Below are 17,646 nucleotides of genomic sequence, written 5' to 3' on the forward strand. Positions count from 1 at the left end.
TGGTGAAATTGAAATTCAAGCATAGTCACTTCCAATATGCTAACTGCTAATGTCTTCCAACTTCAAAGAATGCCCATTAACTCTGACATTCTAGCATTTATTGAACAAGTCTATTTATACTGTGTTTGTCTCCTTTCATTTATCTTATAAGATATGGCTTTCAGTTCTCTGTGTTCTGTACTCATATGACAGCCCCTCTAGTTCCTCTTCTGCCTGTCCGACATCCCATCTCCTATAGGGTCTTTTTGTTATTTTATCCACACTATTAAATACTATGTTGACTTTCTTCACATGGTTGCTTGAATCCCAGGTAAGTCTTCATGGGTTACAGATTCTTGTGTTTGGTACTAATAAAGTACTAAAGGGTTCTTAGCAATGTTGTATAAAACTATATTATTATGTTTATCTTTTGGACTGTGAATAACAATTATTCATTTCTATTATGTCAATAAGTTCACATAAGTCTATTTCATCTGTTAAAAAAGCAAATACTATGACAAGAGCAATGTGCTTATTTAGCTTTTGAAAGGAAAACGTCCTTGATCTGTGGCTCTTTGTTACTCCAAAGGAAAACTGCAATATAGTATTTTCATCAATCTTCATACAAGACCTGTAAAAACATTAATTTGTTTAATCTATAGAACTGGTGATTAGAGGCTGGGCGCGGTGGCTCAAGCCTGTAATCCCAGCACTTTGGGAGGCCGAGACGGGCGGATCACGAGGTCAGGAGATCGAGACCATCCTGGCTAACACGGTGAAACCCCATCTCTACTAAAAAATACAAAAAAAAAAAAAAAACTAGCCGGGCGAAGTGGCGGGCGCCTGTGGTCCCAGCTACTCGGGAGGCTGAGGCAGGAGAATGGCGTAAACCCGGGAGGCGGAGCTTGCAGTGAGCTGAGATCCGGCCACTGCACTCCAGCCTGGGCGACAGAGCCAGACTCAGTCTCAAAAAAAAAAAAAAAAGAAAAGAAAAAAAAAGAACTGGTGATTAGAGCTGTAGAAAAGACTGTCTTGGACTGTACAATTTAAGTACTTTATATAGACACAGGTTGATAGGATTTTGAAGCCTCTAACTGCTTAAAGTACATCTTCTATTCCGTCATTAATCGATTGGCATCCTTTTGACTGTTTGCTCTACAATAACACAGAGAAAACTTCATTACTGCATTTCAATGACACATTAGATAAAGTGAATATTGGAGAGACAGTAGATTGCCTGAACTGGAAGAAGGAAGATAAGTAAATTTATATTCTTTTTTTTTTTTTTTTTTTTGCAAGTCTGTAAAAACACAAACAGAATTATATAGCCAATCATTAAAACCCTTTTATTTTATTACATAAGCCTAGATCAAGATAATTCCTTTCTAACACAACAGTGATGATGTTGCAGTGCTTCTCAAAGCAGTTCTCTTTCTAATGTTTCATTAGCTTTCTAAACTTCTTGCTTTGATCCAGAGTATTTTTCTTTATTTCATTTGTAAAGCAAGTAAATGTAATAAGCACCCTTTTGGAAAATCAGCCTGGCTTAAATCATGCGTTCTTTATACAATGTTAGGAGGAGAATGGTTAACATTTGTAGCCTCATGACTTGCAAATGAAAGAAAATAATAACGCTTAGCAAGACATTAGAAGAACACATTCACCATGAATCATACTGCCCTTGAAGGTGCAGCTTAAAAAAGCAGAGAAATAGATTTGACACCACTTGGACTTGCAGCTTGGACATGCTGCATTAAACTGTTCAAAATTAATTTAATCTGAGCAAGGAGAATAATAGCCTCTCAGTTCAAGGCTTCTGATAGCAGTAATTTGCACTCGAAAGTACTTCCAAAGGGAAAGAATAAATGAAGGGCGACTCTCCAAAACTGAGTGAGCAAATGTATTCACTAAATGAAAACCTCTTGATCACCCTATAAAAGATCATCCAAAAAAAATGACACATTCTATATCATTCTCTTGGGTAGGAATTTTCTCTTGCAACTGTTCAGTTGCTCTGCTCTGGGCATAGATTTATCCCTTTTTGAACTGTTGATGACTCTAGAGAAAGAGTCTGGCTTCAGTTGCTACATTAATTCAGTGGTCTGAAACCAATTTGAGGAAAGATCATGCAGTCATAGGCTTGGTGCCCAATATTCCCTTTCATATTCTTGGGGAAGACATTTTTTGGTAAGTAAGTGAGCAAAAGAATCATAGTAAGTATTTAGAGTTTGAGAGAATTCATGGCACTTTCTTATAATCACAGAAATGCTGTCACAGAACCCAGGTGCCAAGGTGCTGAGCGTAAGGAATGACTTGTTCCCAAGAGAGATAAAAGATCTGACTCATCAAATAATTAATAGACCAGGCAGTTGGGGCAGACTGGTAGATAGGGTGATTTGAGAAGCACTAACAGAATCTGATTACTTGAAATTATTTATTCCGTTGACTTTCCACACAGTCAAAAAATCTACCCTTTGTCACTCCTTCGGGGATAATGCATCCAGGAATTACTTACACATTCATATATTACATTAGTAATCACCTGGCACTTAGAAAAACTCTAAGGGATTGAGACACAACACAGGCATAGGGAAAATTGGCTTCAAGAGTATTGGGCAGGTGGGTTCCTTTGGGCAGGTGAGTGCCTGGTAAAGTACATGGAAGAAGGGACTCCTAATAAATGGCTCTTATTTATAGTTAGTAAAAAAAAAAAAAAGTAAATACGACAAAACAATGATGTTAAGTACCCAAATAATTACATGAACAGAAAGACAAAACTAACTTCATTTTAGACTATTTCTCTTCCTTCACATTAATCAAGTTTTCTGTTTCTCCCTAGACTTGAGCACTAATGGTGGTAAGAAAGTATATACAGGGAAATAAAGAATGAATTTTTCCAAGTTTCATGAGAATAAGTAACATGTTGGTATTCAAGTTTCATTTTCGATTTCTTAATTGCTTTTCTTTTGCAAATTTAGAGTAAAGAAAACCAAAAGATCTTTTTAAATTATCTGGCAACACTTAATTCCTTCTTAATAACTTACCTGCCAGTAGTCATTTGTTCTATAATAATTCAAAGAATGCTGGTTATGCCAAAGACCCTTTTTAAAAAGAGCGTATCTTGGATATGGAAGAAGTGCAAAATAAATTGAGTATTTTCAGGATATTAAACAACATAGCCATTTGCTCTAGATCAATGTTGCCAATGAAGCTCCCAACTCCACAAAAAAAAAAAAAATCAGAAATGATTATCATTTAAAAGTTGTACACAATGCTTTGTATTCTTATCTGGCCTATAATGAAAACTAATGAATCTTTTTCACCAAGTTATGCCATTTTTTCATGGGTTAGGTTGACATTACTACAAGAGTGGTTTTTAAATATTTTTAGTTAATAGACAATTTCAGACTGACCGAAATTTTGCTGATTTCTGTATGTCAGCCAAATTCCTCTTTTCACTTCAGAAAACAACATAATTTTACATATCATTATTTGATAATGAATTAAGTAATGTTTCTCAAAGTGGGGCTGTAAGCCACTTATACCAGAATCACTTATGCTATTAAGAAGATACAATGACAGGCCCCATCCCTGAGATTCCCTCCCTATGGGATTTGTTCTGAAGTTTCAAAAACACTGTTTTCCATCTTTTAGAACAACTCCCATCCAGTGCAGAAACCCACCCTACAACACCCTTGAAGGATAGGCTTATAGCCTCTGCTTTAAAATTTCCACTGAAATGGAACTTATGATATCACACATCAGCCATTATTAAACATGATTAATGGTCAGAAATTTTTTTCTTATACTGTCAAAATGTATGGTGAAAATTCTACTTGTTCGTTTTAGTTCATCCCTCTGATGCCACGCAAAAACAAATGTAATTCCTTTTCCACATGGCAGTCCTTCAAATATTTGGAGACCACTATTCTTCCCTGTTTTCTGCCCTAGGCTAAATATCTTCAGTTCCCACAACCTTTCCTTACATTTTCAGATGCTTTTCCATTCTTGTCACCAATCCTGGATAGGTTCCAGTTTGTCATTGTCAGTCTTGAAATTTGATACCTAGAGCTGAATATAATGTGGAAGGTGTGGTTTTGCCACTGTAGAGTATTATGACACTGTTATTTCTTCCACTTGTTTAGAATATTAGACATTAATGAAGTACCCTAAACTTGTGCAGGCCTCTGTGACTGTGTATATTTTTTATTTTTTGCATTCACATTGTCACTGTAATAGCATATTGTGCTTACAGTAAACAAAAACCTTTAGGTCTTTGTTATTTAGAAGGCTATCAGGCTATTCCTGCTTCATACTTTATGCATATAGTTAACATTGTTATCTAAGAACAGCACTTAGATTTTATTTTTTACAAAATATTATATCAATGGTGGATCATCATTTGAAGCATGTTGACTTTTTAAATAAAATATAATTCAATAATATCAATTTCTGTCAGCTTTATTTCATGCATTAAATTTGAGAAGTATTTTGTTTTGTTTTGTTTATGGCTTCATTCAAGTCATGAACCAAATACTGAAATTCAAGGCAAGAACTAATATCATGTTGGCAGGTCCCTCATGACCTCCTACAAGGCTGATCTAAATCCATTAATCAACAATTTAATAAAATTGCTTGATTTATGTTTATTCGTGAATTATTTTAGGATTTTTTCATGCATTTATTATTTACATTTACGTTTTTGTTACTAACTTTGTATCTTTTATCCATTTTTGAACAGCTTATTGAAATATATGTCATATCCCACAAAATTAAATTATTTAAAGCATATAATTAAGTTGATTTTCATGTATTCACAGAAGTGTACATTTATCACCAAAATGAATTTTAGAATATTGTCATTTTCCCAGAAAGAAATCCCATACCCTTTAGCAGTGACTTACCATCTCAACAACCCCAGGACCTCTTGGCAACAATTGTTATACTTCCTATCTCTATACATTTGCCCCATATAGACATTTCAACTGAAAGAAATCATACAATATGTGGCCTTTTATGTCTGGTTTCTTTCATTAGCATAATCTTTCCGAGGTTCATCCATGTTGTAGCATATATCAGCACTTCATTCCTTTTTATTGACTGAATAATATTGCATTATATAGATATATCACATTTTATTTATCCATTCAATTGGTGAATGCTTGAGTTGTTTTCAACTTTTGGCTATTATGAATAGTGCTGCTATAGACATTCCTATACATGTTTTTTAATAGACATATTTTCACTTTCCTTGGTTATACACCTAGGAATGGATTGTCTATAGGATGTTAACTCTGTGTTTAACCATTTGAGGGACTGCCTGATTGTTTTCAAAAACAGAGGCATCATTTTACATTCACGTCAACAGTATATAAAGGTTCCAATTGCTCCATGTTCTCACCAATACTTGTTATTATCTTTTCATCATTCCAGTCTAGTGGATGTGAAGCTGGATTTGACTGTGGTTTTTATTTGCATTTCCCTCATGTCTGATAATGTTGGTTGTCTATTCATTTTCTTGATAATGTCTTATGAAGCACAAAGCTTTGTTTTCTTTTGTTTTGTTTCATTTTCATGCTTTCCAATTTATTGATTTTATTTTTGTTGCATATATGTTTGGCCTCATATCTTAAAATCCTCATATGTTAATCCAACAACATGAAGATTTACACTTATGTTTTCTACTAAGAGCTTTATACTTTCAGCTCTTACTCTTAAATCTTTAATCCACTTCAAGTTAAATTTTAATATGGTGTGACATAAGGGTGTAGATATACAGTTGTCCTAATTCCAATTGTTAAAAAGACTATTCGTTCCCCCATTGAATTGTCATGAAACTCTTGTTGAAAATCAACTGGACTTAAATGTGTGGGTTTATTTCTGTACTCTCCATTTTATTCCATTTATCTCTATGTCTGTCCTCATTCCAGCACTATGCTGTCTTGATTGCTATAGATTTGTAGTAAGTTTTAAAGTTAGGAAGTGTGAGTCCCTCAACTTGATTGTTATTGTCGGTCTCTTGAGTTTCTATATGAATATTATGATCAACATGTCAATATCTGCAGAAGAGGCAACTGAAATTTTGATAGAGATTGTGTTTAATCTATTAATTAATTTGGGGAATATTGCCATTTTAACAACATTAAGTTTTCCAATCCATGCACAGAGAATATATTTTCATTGCTTTAGGTTTTTAATTTCTTCAATGACACTTTGTGGTTTTTGAGTATATAAGAATTGCACTTCTTTTGTTAAATTTATTTCTAAGTACTTTATATACCTTTACAAATGAAATTGTTTTCTTAGTTTAATCTTGGTTTGTTTATTAATATTGTATAGAAACACAACTGATTTTCCTATATTATGTGTCTTGCAACCTTGCTGAACTCATGTATTAGTTCTAATAATTTTTAGGGGATTCCTAAGGATTGTCTATATACTTTTAACATCACATAGTTTTCAAATTAAGATTCTTTTAATGCTTCCTTTCTATTGTGGGTAAATTTTCTTTCTTTTTCTTCCCTACTTGCCATAGCTAGGCAAATAGTGTACTATTCTATTCCATAGTACACTATTGGGTAGAAGTGGTGAAAGCAAACAAGATTGTTCCTGATCTTAGGGGAAAAAACATTCACTCTTTCACTATTTTGTATGATGGTAGCTGGAGGATACCTAATCCAATCCTTCTGTTATAGGTGTTTTAAGAATTTCTGTTTTTTCTTGATTCACTTTAGGTATTTTGCCTCTTTCTAGGAATTTGACCATTTTATCTGTATGTTCTATTTTGTTGGCATACAGTTGTTCACATAATTACTTTATAATTCTTTTTATTTATGTAAGATTGGTAGTAATATCTTCTCTTTCATTTATGACTTTAGCAATTAAATTTTTCCTCTTTTTTTCTTGGTAAATGTAGCTACTGTTTTCTTGATCTTTTCAAATAAAATCAACTGCTAGTTTCATTGATTTTCTCTATTGTGTTTCTATTTTTTATTTCATTAATTTTCTGCTACAAACTTAGTTATTTCTTTTTCTTCTCTTTGTTCTGGCTTTAGTTTGTTCTTCTTTTTCCTGTCTCTTAAGATAGAAAGTTATCTCTTTTTTGAGATATTTCCTCTTCTTTAATGTAGGTGTTTTTAGCTGCAAATACTCCTCTAAGCACTACTTTGGCTGTGTCCCATGAATTTTATTATGTTGTGCCTTCATTTTTGTTCATCTCAATGTATTTTCAAATTTCCCTTGTGATTTTATCTTTGAACCATTAGTTACTTGATAATGTGTTGTTTAATATTCACATATTTGTAAATTCTCCAAATATATTTCTGTTACTAATTTTCAATTTCAATCCACTGTGATAAGGAGAGCATACTTTATATTATTTCATTTCTTTAAACTTATTAAGGCTTGTATTATTACCTTGCCTTTTTCTATCCTGGAATATGTTTAATGTGCATTTAAGAAGAACGTATGTTCTGCTATAGTTGGGTGGAAAGTCCTACAGATGTCTGTTAGGTCTTGTTTGTGTATTATTGTTGTTCAAGTCCTTTATTTCTGTGTTGATCTTCTTTCTAGTTGTTCTATTTAATATTGAAAGTTGGGCACTGAAGTCTCCGGGCATTATTATTGAATTGTCTATTTCCAACCTCAATTCAGTCAGCCTTTGTTTCACACATTCTGGATTTCTGTTCTTAGGTGCATCTGTGCTTATAATTATTACAACCTCTTGACGGATTAAACATTTTAGCATTGTAAAAGTTCCTCTTTATAGCTAAAGGCATTTCATGGTTTAAAGTGTTCTTCTTCTAATACTAGTGCAGTAGTTCCCCCTATCATGGAGGACATGTTTCAAGACGTCCTGTGGATGCCTGAAACTAAAGATATTACCAAATCCTGTATATACAGTCATCACTCAGTATTCACAGAAGATTGGTTCTAAGACTCCTGCACGGATACTAAAATCTGTGGCTGCTGAAGTTCCTCAGTTAGCCCTGCAGAACCTGTAGATATGAAAAGTCAGCCCTCTGTATCTGCAGACACCACATCTTGTAAATACTGTAATTTCTATCATTGGTTGGTTGAATCTGCAGATGCAGAACCACAGATACATAAGGCCAACTGTACTGTTTTTCTCTATACATACATACATATGATAAAGTTTAATTTATAAATTAAGCACAGTGAAAGATAAACAACAATAACTAATAATGAAATAGAACAATTATAACAAAATACTAGCATCACTACTTTTACACTTTGAGGTAATAATTAAGTAAAACAAGGGTGACCCGAAGACAAGCACTGCAATACCACAAAAGTTGATCTGATAATTGAGATAGGTACTGTGGCTGCGTTTCATGAATTTTACTATGTTGTGTCTTAATTTTCATTCATCCCTATTAGCCATAGCTAGGAATTTTTAAAGTAATTGCGGTTTTTGCATTTTTGGAATTTACTGTTTGATATTAGAATACATTCTTAAATGTGGTTATGTTATACATCATTTTAATGGACATTTATCACTTTGTGTTTTTTGCTAATGACTTATTACTTGCTGTTTACTTTATGTTTATTTTACACTGTGAAAATGATGTTAGACAAAAAAGCAGATTCGAGAGATTTTCTTATTCGAGTTCAAAATGGGTTATAAGGCAGGGGAGACCACTCGCAGCATCAACAACACATATGGCCCAGGAACTGCCAACAAACGTACAGTGCAGTGGGGGTTCAAGAAGTTTTGCAAAGGAGATGAGAGCCTTGAAGATGAGGGGCATAGTGACCAGCCATCAGAAGTTGACAGAACGATCAATTGAGAACAATCATTGAAGCCGATCTTCTTACAACTACATGAGAAGTTGCGAAGAACTCAGTGTTGACCATTCTATGGTCATTCAACATTTGAAGCAAATTGGAAAGGTGAAAAAGCTCAACAAGTGGATACCTCATGAAATGACCGAAAATATTAAAAACTGTCATTTTGAAATGTCGTCTTCTCTTATTCTACGCAACAACAACAAACCATTTCTCAGTAGGATTGTGATGTGTGATGAAAAGTGGATTTTATACTACAACCAGTGATGACCAGCTCTGTGGTTGAACCAAGAAGAAGCTCCAAAGCACTTCCCAAAGCCAAACATGCACCAAAAAAGGTCATGGTCACTGTTTGGTGGTCTGCTGCCTGTCTGATCCACCACAGCTTTCTGAATCCTGGCAAAACCATTACATCTGAGAAGTTTGCTCAGCAAATTGATGAGATGCGCTGATAACTGCAATGCCTGCAGCTGGCATTGGTCAACAGAAAGGACCCAGTTCTTTTCCACGACAATGTCTGATCACATGTCACACAACCAATGCTTCAAAAGTTGAACGAATTGGGCTATGAAATCTTGCCTCATGCGCCATATTCACCTGACCTCTCTCCAACCGACTACCACTTCTTCAAGCATCTCGACAACTTTTTGCAGGGAGAATGCTTCCACAACCAGCAGGATTCAGAAAATTATTTCCAAGAGTTTGTTGAATGCCAAAGCATGAATTTTTACACTATGGGAATAAACAAACTCACCTCTTGCTGGCAAAAATGTGTTGATTGTAATGGTTTCTATTTTGATTAATAAAGATGTGTTTGAGCCTAGTTGTAATAATTTAAAATTCATGGTCCAAAACTGCATTTACTCTTGCATCACCCTAATACTAAGTGACTAATGGGTGGGGAGTACATACAGCATGGATATGCTGGACAAAGAGATGATTCACTTCCTGAATGTGATGAAGCAGGATGGTGTGAGATTTTATCGCACTACTCAGCAGAGCACAGTTTAAAACTTAAAAACTGTTTATTTCTAGAATTATTTGCTTAATATTTTTAGACTGAAGTTGACCTTAGGTAACTGAAACTATGGAAAGCAAAACCATGAATAAGTGAGAACTACTCTTTAACTACTAGAGCTTTCTTGTGATTGCTGATGAAATGATGTATCTTATTTTATCATTTTATTTTCAACCTATTTGTATCTTTAAATCAAAAGTTCATCTCATGTACCTGGCTTATTTAATTTAACGTAATGTCCTCTAGGTTCATTCATGTTGTTACCAATGACAGAATTTCCTGTTTTCATGGCTGAATAGTAATCCATTGAGTATATATACCATGTTTTAAAAAATCCATTCATCCATTGATAGATGCCAGGTTGTTAGACAGTGTAGTTGAATCTCACTATTTTTATCCAATCTGAGAATCCTTGCCTTCTGACTGCAATTTTAGTCCATTCACAATTAATGTTAATGAAGATATAGTTGGATTTATGCCTGCTATTTAACACTTGGTTTTCTATGTATCTCATACCATATTTATTTCTCAATTCTTCTTTTACTACTTCCCTTTGCATTAAGTAAATATTTTCTAATGTCATATTTGAATTACTGTAATGATTTTTCACTTTGTAAAGTTATTTCTTAGTGTTCCCTATAAGACTTACCATATACATCTTAACTTATCAGAATCTTTCTTCAGAATTGTATAAACTTTATTCCAGTGGGATATACATATGGTACTCCTACACAGCTCTCCTCGTTCTTCCACTTTAAGTGCTAATATTGTTATATATATTTAAGCTATATACATTGGAAAATTAACAATACAGTGTTGTAATTATTACCTAAATAAATGTATGTCTATTTAAGAAGCTGAGGAAAGAAAGGAGAACATGTATGTGTTTATACTAGTTATTATATTTGCCTTCTTATTTCACATTTATGACTATCTTATCTATTTCTGTGGGCTCAACTTATTATCAGGTATTATTTGCTTTCCAATACAACTTTGCTCTCACTTAACCTCCGTAGTGCTGTTATCAAATATACTACCTTTCAATACATTATAGATTAAACAATACAATTATATACAGGTGATTGTATATAATTGATTTTTTAAAAAGGAAAAAAATACATGTGCATTTTTCTTAGTCTATTTTGAGCTTGTACAATAGAATGCCACAATCTGGGTAAATTATAAAGAAAAAGTGAATTTCTAACAGTTCTGGAGGCTGGGAATTTTTAAATCAAGGTGCAAGCAGGTTTGATTTCTGATGAGGGTCTTGTGTCTGCTTTTAAAATGGTACCTTGAATGCCACATTCTCCTCCATACAATGGAACATTGTCCACCCATAAAAATAAAAACCAGGTGGAAGGCAGTGCAAGATGGCTGAATAGAAGCCTCCACTGATCACCCTCTCCCAACACCAAAATGAACAACTGACTACACCAAAAAGCACATTCATAAGAAGCAAAAGTCAGAGGAGACATCACAGTACCTGTTTTTAACATCATTTCACTGAAAGAGGCACTAAAAATGGTAGAAAAGATAGTCTCGAATTGCTGATTCTACCCATCCCCTGGTGGCAGCTGCATGGCAAAGAGAGAGAATCTGTACACTTGGGGAGAGAGATTGCAGTCATTGTGGAACTTTGCATTGGAACTCAGTGCCCCCCTGTCACAGCAGAAAGCAACACCAGGCAGAAATCAGCTGGCACCCATGGAGGGAGTATTTGGGCCAGCTCTTTCCAGAGAAGAATCACTCATCCCAGTGTTAAGAACCCATGTTCCAGCAGGCCTCAACACTGTGAGCTAAAATGACACATAATCCTAAATAAACATGAAAGGCAAAGTAGGACACAAGGATTGCAATTCCTGGGAAAGTCATGGTGCTGTGCTGGGCTCAAAGCCAGTAGACTTGGGATGCATGTGACCCAGTGGGACACCAACCAAGACTACCAAGGGAGTGCTTGTGCCACTGTTCTCCCAATTCCAGGCAGTGCTGCTAATAACTCCAAAAGAGACCCCCCTCCTTCTGCTTGAGGAGCAGAGAGTGAAGAGTAAAGCAGATTTTGTGTGGCAACTTGGATACAAGCTCAAACACAGTAGGATAAGGCACCAGGCAGAGTCCTGATGCTCCCTTTCTAGGCCCTAGCTCCTGCATGACATTTTGAGACACATCCTGCCCCAGAAGGGAACCAACTGCCTTTAAGGGGAAGATTCATTCCTGGCAGGATTTATCACCTGCTGACTAAAGAGTCCTTAGGTCCCAAATAACCAGCAGTGATGCCAGGTAATAATTGTTGTGGGCCTTGGGTGAGACTCACAGATGCACTGGGTTGTCATGTAACCCAGCACAATTCCAGTTTGAGTGGCTATGGGTAGGGATCCCTTCTTCTTGAGAAAAGGAAAGGGAAGAGTAAAGGAGGGACGTCGACTTGCAGCTTAGGTACCACCTTGACCACAGTGGGGTAGAGCAACAAGCAGACCACTGGGGTCCTTGATTCTAGGCCTTGGCTCTTGGACAGCATTTCTAGACCTTTCTTAGACCAGAGGGGAGCCCAATGTCATAAATGGATAGTCCCAGGCCTAGACGCATTCACCACAAGCTCACTGAAGGGACCCTGAGACTTGATTGAACACTGGAGGTAGTCAGGCAGTACTCACCACAGGACTATGGTAGTAGTGACCATGGAAACAGCCTCCTCTGTAGTGTAAAGAGGAAGGAAGAGTGGGAAGAACTTTGTCTTGTGGCCCGGGTGACAGCTCAGCCACAGAAGAATAGACTACTAGGTAGATTACTAAGGTTTTCTACTCCAGGCCCTGGCTCCTGGATGGCATTTCTGGACTCACTTGAGCCCAGGGGGAAACCTGCCTCCCTGAAGGGAAGGACACAGTCTGGCAGGCCCCATCAGCTGCTTAATGTAGAAAATTACAGCCTTGAGTTAACATAGATGGTAGCCAGGCAGTGGTTACCACAGGCCATAGGGGAGATCCAGTGCTCTGCTGACTTCAAGTCTAACCAACTGCACTTCTAGTAGTGGTAGCCACAAGGGTGCTATGGCATCCCTACCCCAGATCCAGGCACTCAGCACAGAGAGAGAGACTCCATTTGTTTAGAAGAAAGTAAGGGATGAGAACAAAAATCTCTGCCTGGTAATCCAGAGAATTCTTCCAGATGCTATCCAAGACCACCAAGGTGGTACCTCTACAAATCTGTAAGAGCCACAGCATTGCTGGGAATGGGATGCCCCACCTAAGGTAAGTATGGCTACAGTGACCAAAACACATACCACAAAACCCAAGTCCCTTTGAATATCTAGAAAATCTTCCCTAGAAAGACGGGTACAAACAAGACTAGACTTCAAAGATTACAATAAATACCTAACTCTTCAATGCCCAAACACCAACAAACTTCCAGAAGCATGGAGAATATCCACAGAAACATGAGCTCACCAAATGGACTAAATAAGGCACCAGAAACAAATACTGGAGCTACAGAGATATGTGACCTTTCAGAGAGAGAATTCAAATTACCTGTGTTGAGGAAACTCAAAGAAATTCAATATAAAGTGAGAAATAATTTAGAATTTCATCAGATAAATTTAACAAAGAGATTGAAATAATTAAAAAGAATCCAGCAGAAATTCTGGTGTTGAAAAATGCAATTGACATACTGAAGAATGCATCAGAGCCTCTTAATAGCAGAATTAATCAAACAGAAGAAAGAATTAGCTTAAAAACAGGCTACTCGAAAATGCGCACTCAGAGGAGACAAAGGAAAAACGAATAAAAAACAATGGAGCGTGCCTACAGGGTCTAAAAAATAGCCTCAAAAGGGTAAATCTAAAAGTTATTGACCATAAAGAGAAGGTAGAGAAGGAAATAAGGGTAGAGATTTTATTCAAAAGAATAATATCAGATAATTTTCCAAACCTAGAAAAATATATCAACATTCAAGTACAAAAAGATGATAGAACACCAAAAAAATTTAACCCAAGCAAGACTTTGATTATTACTTAAAGGAATCTAATAATCAAACTCCCAAAGATCAAGGACAAGGAAATAATCTTAAAAGCAGTAAGAGAAGAGAAACAAATAACATACAAAGGAATGCCAATACATCTGGCAGCAGACTTCTCAGTAGCAAACTTACAAGCAGAGGACAATGGCATGACATATTTAAAATGCTGAAGAAAAAAAGAAAAACCTCTTACCCTAGAATACTATATCCAGTGAAAACATCCCTCAAACGTGAACAAGTAATATATACTTTCCCAGATAAACAAAAGCTGAGGGATTTCATCAACACCAGACCTGTCCTACAAAAAATGCTAAAGGTAGTCTTTTGATCCAAAGAGAGGGACATTAATGAGCAATAATAAATTTCTGAAGGTACAAAACTCACTGGTAATAACAACACAGACAAACACAGAATATTATAACACTGTAATTGTGGTGTGTAAACTACTCATATCTTCAGTAGAAAGACTAAAATATGAACTGATCAAAATAATGACTATAGCAACTTTTCAAGACATAGACAGTAAAATAAGAAATAAATAGAAACAACAAAAAGTTAAAAAGCAGGGGAGCAAAGTTGAAGTGCAGAGTTTTTATTAATTTTTTCTTTGTTAGTTTGTTTTATTGTTCATGCAATCAGTGTTAAGTTGTCATCAGTTTAAAATAATAGGTTATACAATATTATTTACAAACCTCATAGTAATCTCAAACAAAAAAGCATACAGCAGAGACACAAAAAATAAAAAGCAAGAAATTAAAACACACCACCAGAAAAAATTATCCTCACTGAAGGAAGACAAGAAGGAAGAAAAGGAGAAGAACACAAAATAACCAGAAAACATATAACAAAATGTCAGGCATAAGTCCTTACTTATCAATAACAGCATCGAATGTAAATGGACAAAATTCTCTAATCAAAAAACAGAGTGGCTGTATGGATATTAAAAATTAGCCCAATGATCTGTTGCCTACAAGAAATACACTTCATCAATAAAGATACACAGACCCTGAAAATGAAAGGATGGCAAAGGATATTTCATACAAATGGAAACCAAAAAAAAAGAACAAAAGTATGTATAATTATATCAGACAAAATTCATTTCAAGACAAAATTATAAAAAGAGACAAAGAAAGTAAAGCAGTCAATTCAGCAAAAGGATAAAACAATTGTAAATATATAAACACTCAACACTGCCAAAATTTGTAAAGAAAATATTATTAGAGCTAAAAAGAGATATAGATGCCAGTACAATAATAGCTGGAGATTTCAACACCCCACTTTCAGCATTGAACATATCACCCAGACAGAAAATCAACAACAAAGCATAAGACTTAATATACACTATAGACCAAATGGGCATAATAAATATTTACAGAATATTTCATCTAACGGCTGCAGAGTACACATTCTTCTCCTCAGCATGTGAATAATTCTCAAAATAGACCATATGTTAGGTCACAAAACAAGTCTTATAATATTTTTTAAAAATTTAAATAATACCAACCATCTTCTCTGACCAAAATGGAATAAAACTATAAATCAACAAGAATAATTTTGGAAACTATACAAACACATGGAAATCAAACAATATGCTCCTGAATGACCAGTGGGTTAATGAAAAAATTAAGAAGGAAATTGAAAAATTTCTTGAAACAAACAGTAATGGAAACACAACATACCAAAACTTACAGACAACAGCAAAAGCAGTAGCAAGAGGGAAGTTTATAGTTAAAAGCACCTACATCCATAAAGTAGAAAACTTCAAATAAACAACCTAATGATGCATCTTAAAGAACTAGAAAATCGAGACTGAACCAAGTCCCAAATTAGTAGAAGAAATATAAAGACCAGGGCAGAAATAAATGAAATTGACGTGATGAAAACAATACAAAAGATCAATGAAACAAAAAGTTGTTTTTTTGAAAAGTTAAACAAAGTTGACAAACCTTTAGCCAGACTAAGAAAAAAAGAGATGACCCAAATAAATAAAATCAAAGATGAAAAATAAGGCATTACAACTTTTACCACTGAAATTCAAAGGATTATTGGAGGCTACTATGAACAACTCAACTATATGCCAATAAATTGGAAAATCTGGAAGAAACAGATAAATTCCTAGACACATATAACCTATCAAGATTGAACTATGAAGAAATCCAAAACCTGAACAGACCAATGACAAGTAAGGAGATCAATACCATAATAAAATGTATTCTAGCAAAGAAAATCCCAGGGCCTGATGGCTTTACTGCTGAATTTTACAAAATATTTGGAGAAAAACTAATACCAATCTTACTCAAACTGCTCTGAAAAATAGAGAAGAGAATACTTCCACACTAATTATATGAAGCTACTACTATCCTAATACCAAAAGCAGACAAGGACACATCAAAAAAAAAAAAAAATCTAAAGCCCAATATATCTGATAAACATTGATGCAGAAATCCTCAACAAAGTACTAGCAAGCTGAATTCAACAACAAATTAACAAGGTTATTCATCATGACCAAGTGGGATTTATCCCAGGGATACAAGGATGTTTCAACATACAAAACTCAATCAATGTGATACATCATATTAACAGAATTAAGTTCAAAAACCATATAATAATTTCAATTGATGTTGAAAAAGCATTTGATGAAAATCCAACATCACTTCCTGATAAAAATGCTCAAAAAATCAAGTATAGGACAAATATACTTCTGCACAGTAAAAGCCATATATTACTGACCCACAGGTATCATACTGAATGGGGAAAAACTGAAAGCCTTTACTCCAAGCTCTGGAACATGACAGTGATGCTCACTTTCACCATTGTCACTCAATATAGTACTCAAATTCCTGGCGAGAGCAATCAGACAAGAGAAATAAATAAAGTGCACACAAATTGAAAAGGAAAAAGTCAAATTATCCTTGTTTGCTGCTGATATGATCATATATTTGTAAAAATCTAAAGACTCCATCAAAAAACTTTTCAAACTGATAAAGAAATTTAGAGAGGTTGCAGGATACAAGATCAACTACAAAAATCGGTAGCATTTCTACATGCCAACAGCAAACAATATAAAAAAGAAATCAAGAAAGTAATCCCATTTACAAGAGCTACAAATAAAATAAAACACCTAGGAGTTAACTGAGCCAAAGAAGTAAAGAATCTCTACAATAAAAACTATAAAACATTGATGAAAGAAATTGAAGAGAATGCCAAGAAATGGATAGATATTTCATGTTCATGGATTGGAAGAGTCAATATTGTTAAAATGTATATACTCCCAAAAGCAATCTACAGAATTAATGGAATCCTTATTAAAATACCTATGACATTCTTCACAAAAATAGAAAAAATAATCCTAAAATTTGCATGGAATCACAAAAGACCCAGAATAACCAAAGCTATTTTAAGCAAAAAGAACAAAACTAGAGGAATCTCATTACCTGACTTCCCATTATACTACAGAGCTATAGTAACCAAAACAGCATGGTACTTGCATAAAAGCAAACACATAGACCCATGAAGCAGAACAGAGGACCCAGAAACAAATCCATACATCTGCAGTGAACTCACTTTTGACAAAAGTGCCAAAAACAAACATTGAGGAAAGGACAGTCTCTTCAATAAGTGGTGCTTGGAAAACTGGATATCCATATGCAGAAGAATGAAACTAGAACCCTATCTCTCACCATATAGAAAAATCAAATCAAACTGGACTAAAGAGTTAAATCTAAAACCCAAAACTATGAAACTACCAAATGAAAACTTTGGGGAAACTCTCCAAGACATTGGGCTGGGCAAAGGTTTCTTAAATAATACTCCACAAGCACAGGCAGTCAAAG

At 34.9% G+C, this 17,646-nt stretch overlaps 1 pseudogene; it reads left to right on the plus strand.

The window, feature by feature from the left end:
• The first annotated feature begins 274 nt into the window (after positions 1-274).
• LOC139360667 (histone-lysine N-methyltransferase SETMAR-like) lies at positions 275-9,590 on the plus strand (annotated as a pseudogene).
• Positions 9,591-17,646: the final 8,056 nt, after the last annotated feature.

Source organism: Macaca nemestrina, chromosome X, assembly GCF_043159975.1.
Source record: "Macaca nemestrina isolate mMacNem1 chromosome X, mMacNem.hap1, whole genome shotgun sequence".
Lineage (NCBI taxonomy): Eukaryota > Metazoa > Chordata > Mammalia > Primates > Cercopithecidae > Macaca > Macaca nemestrina.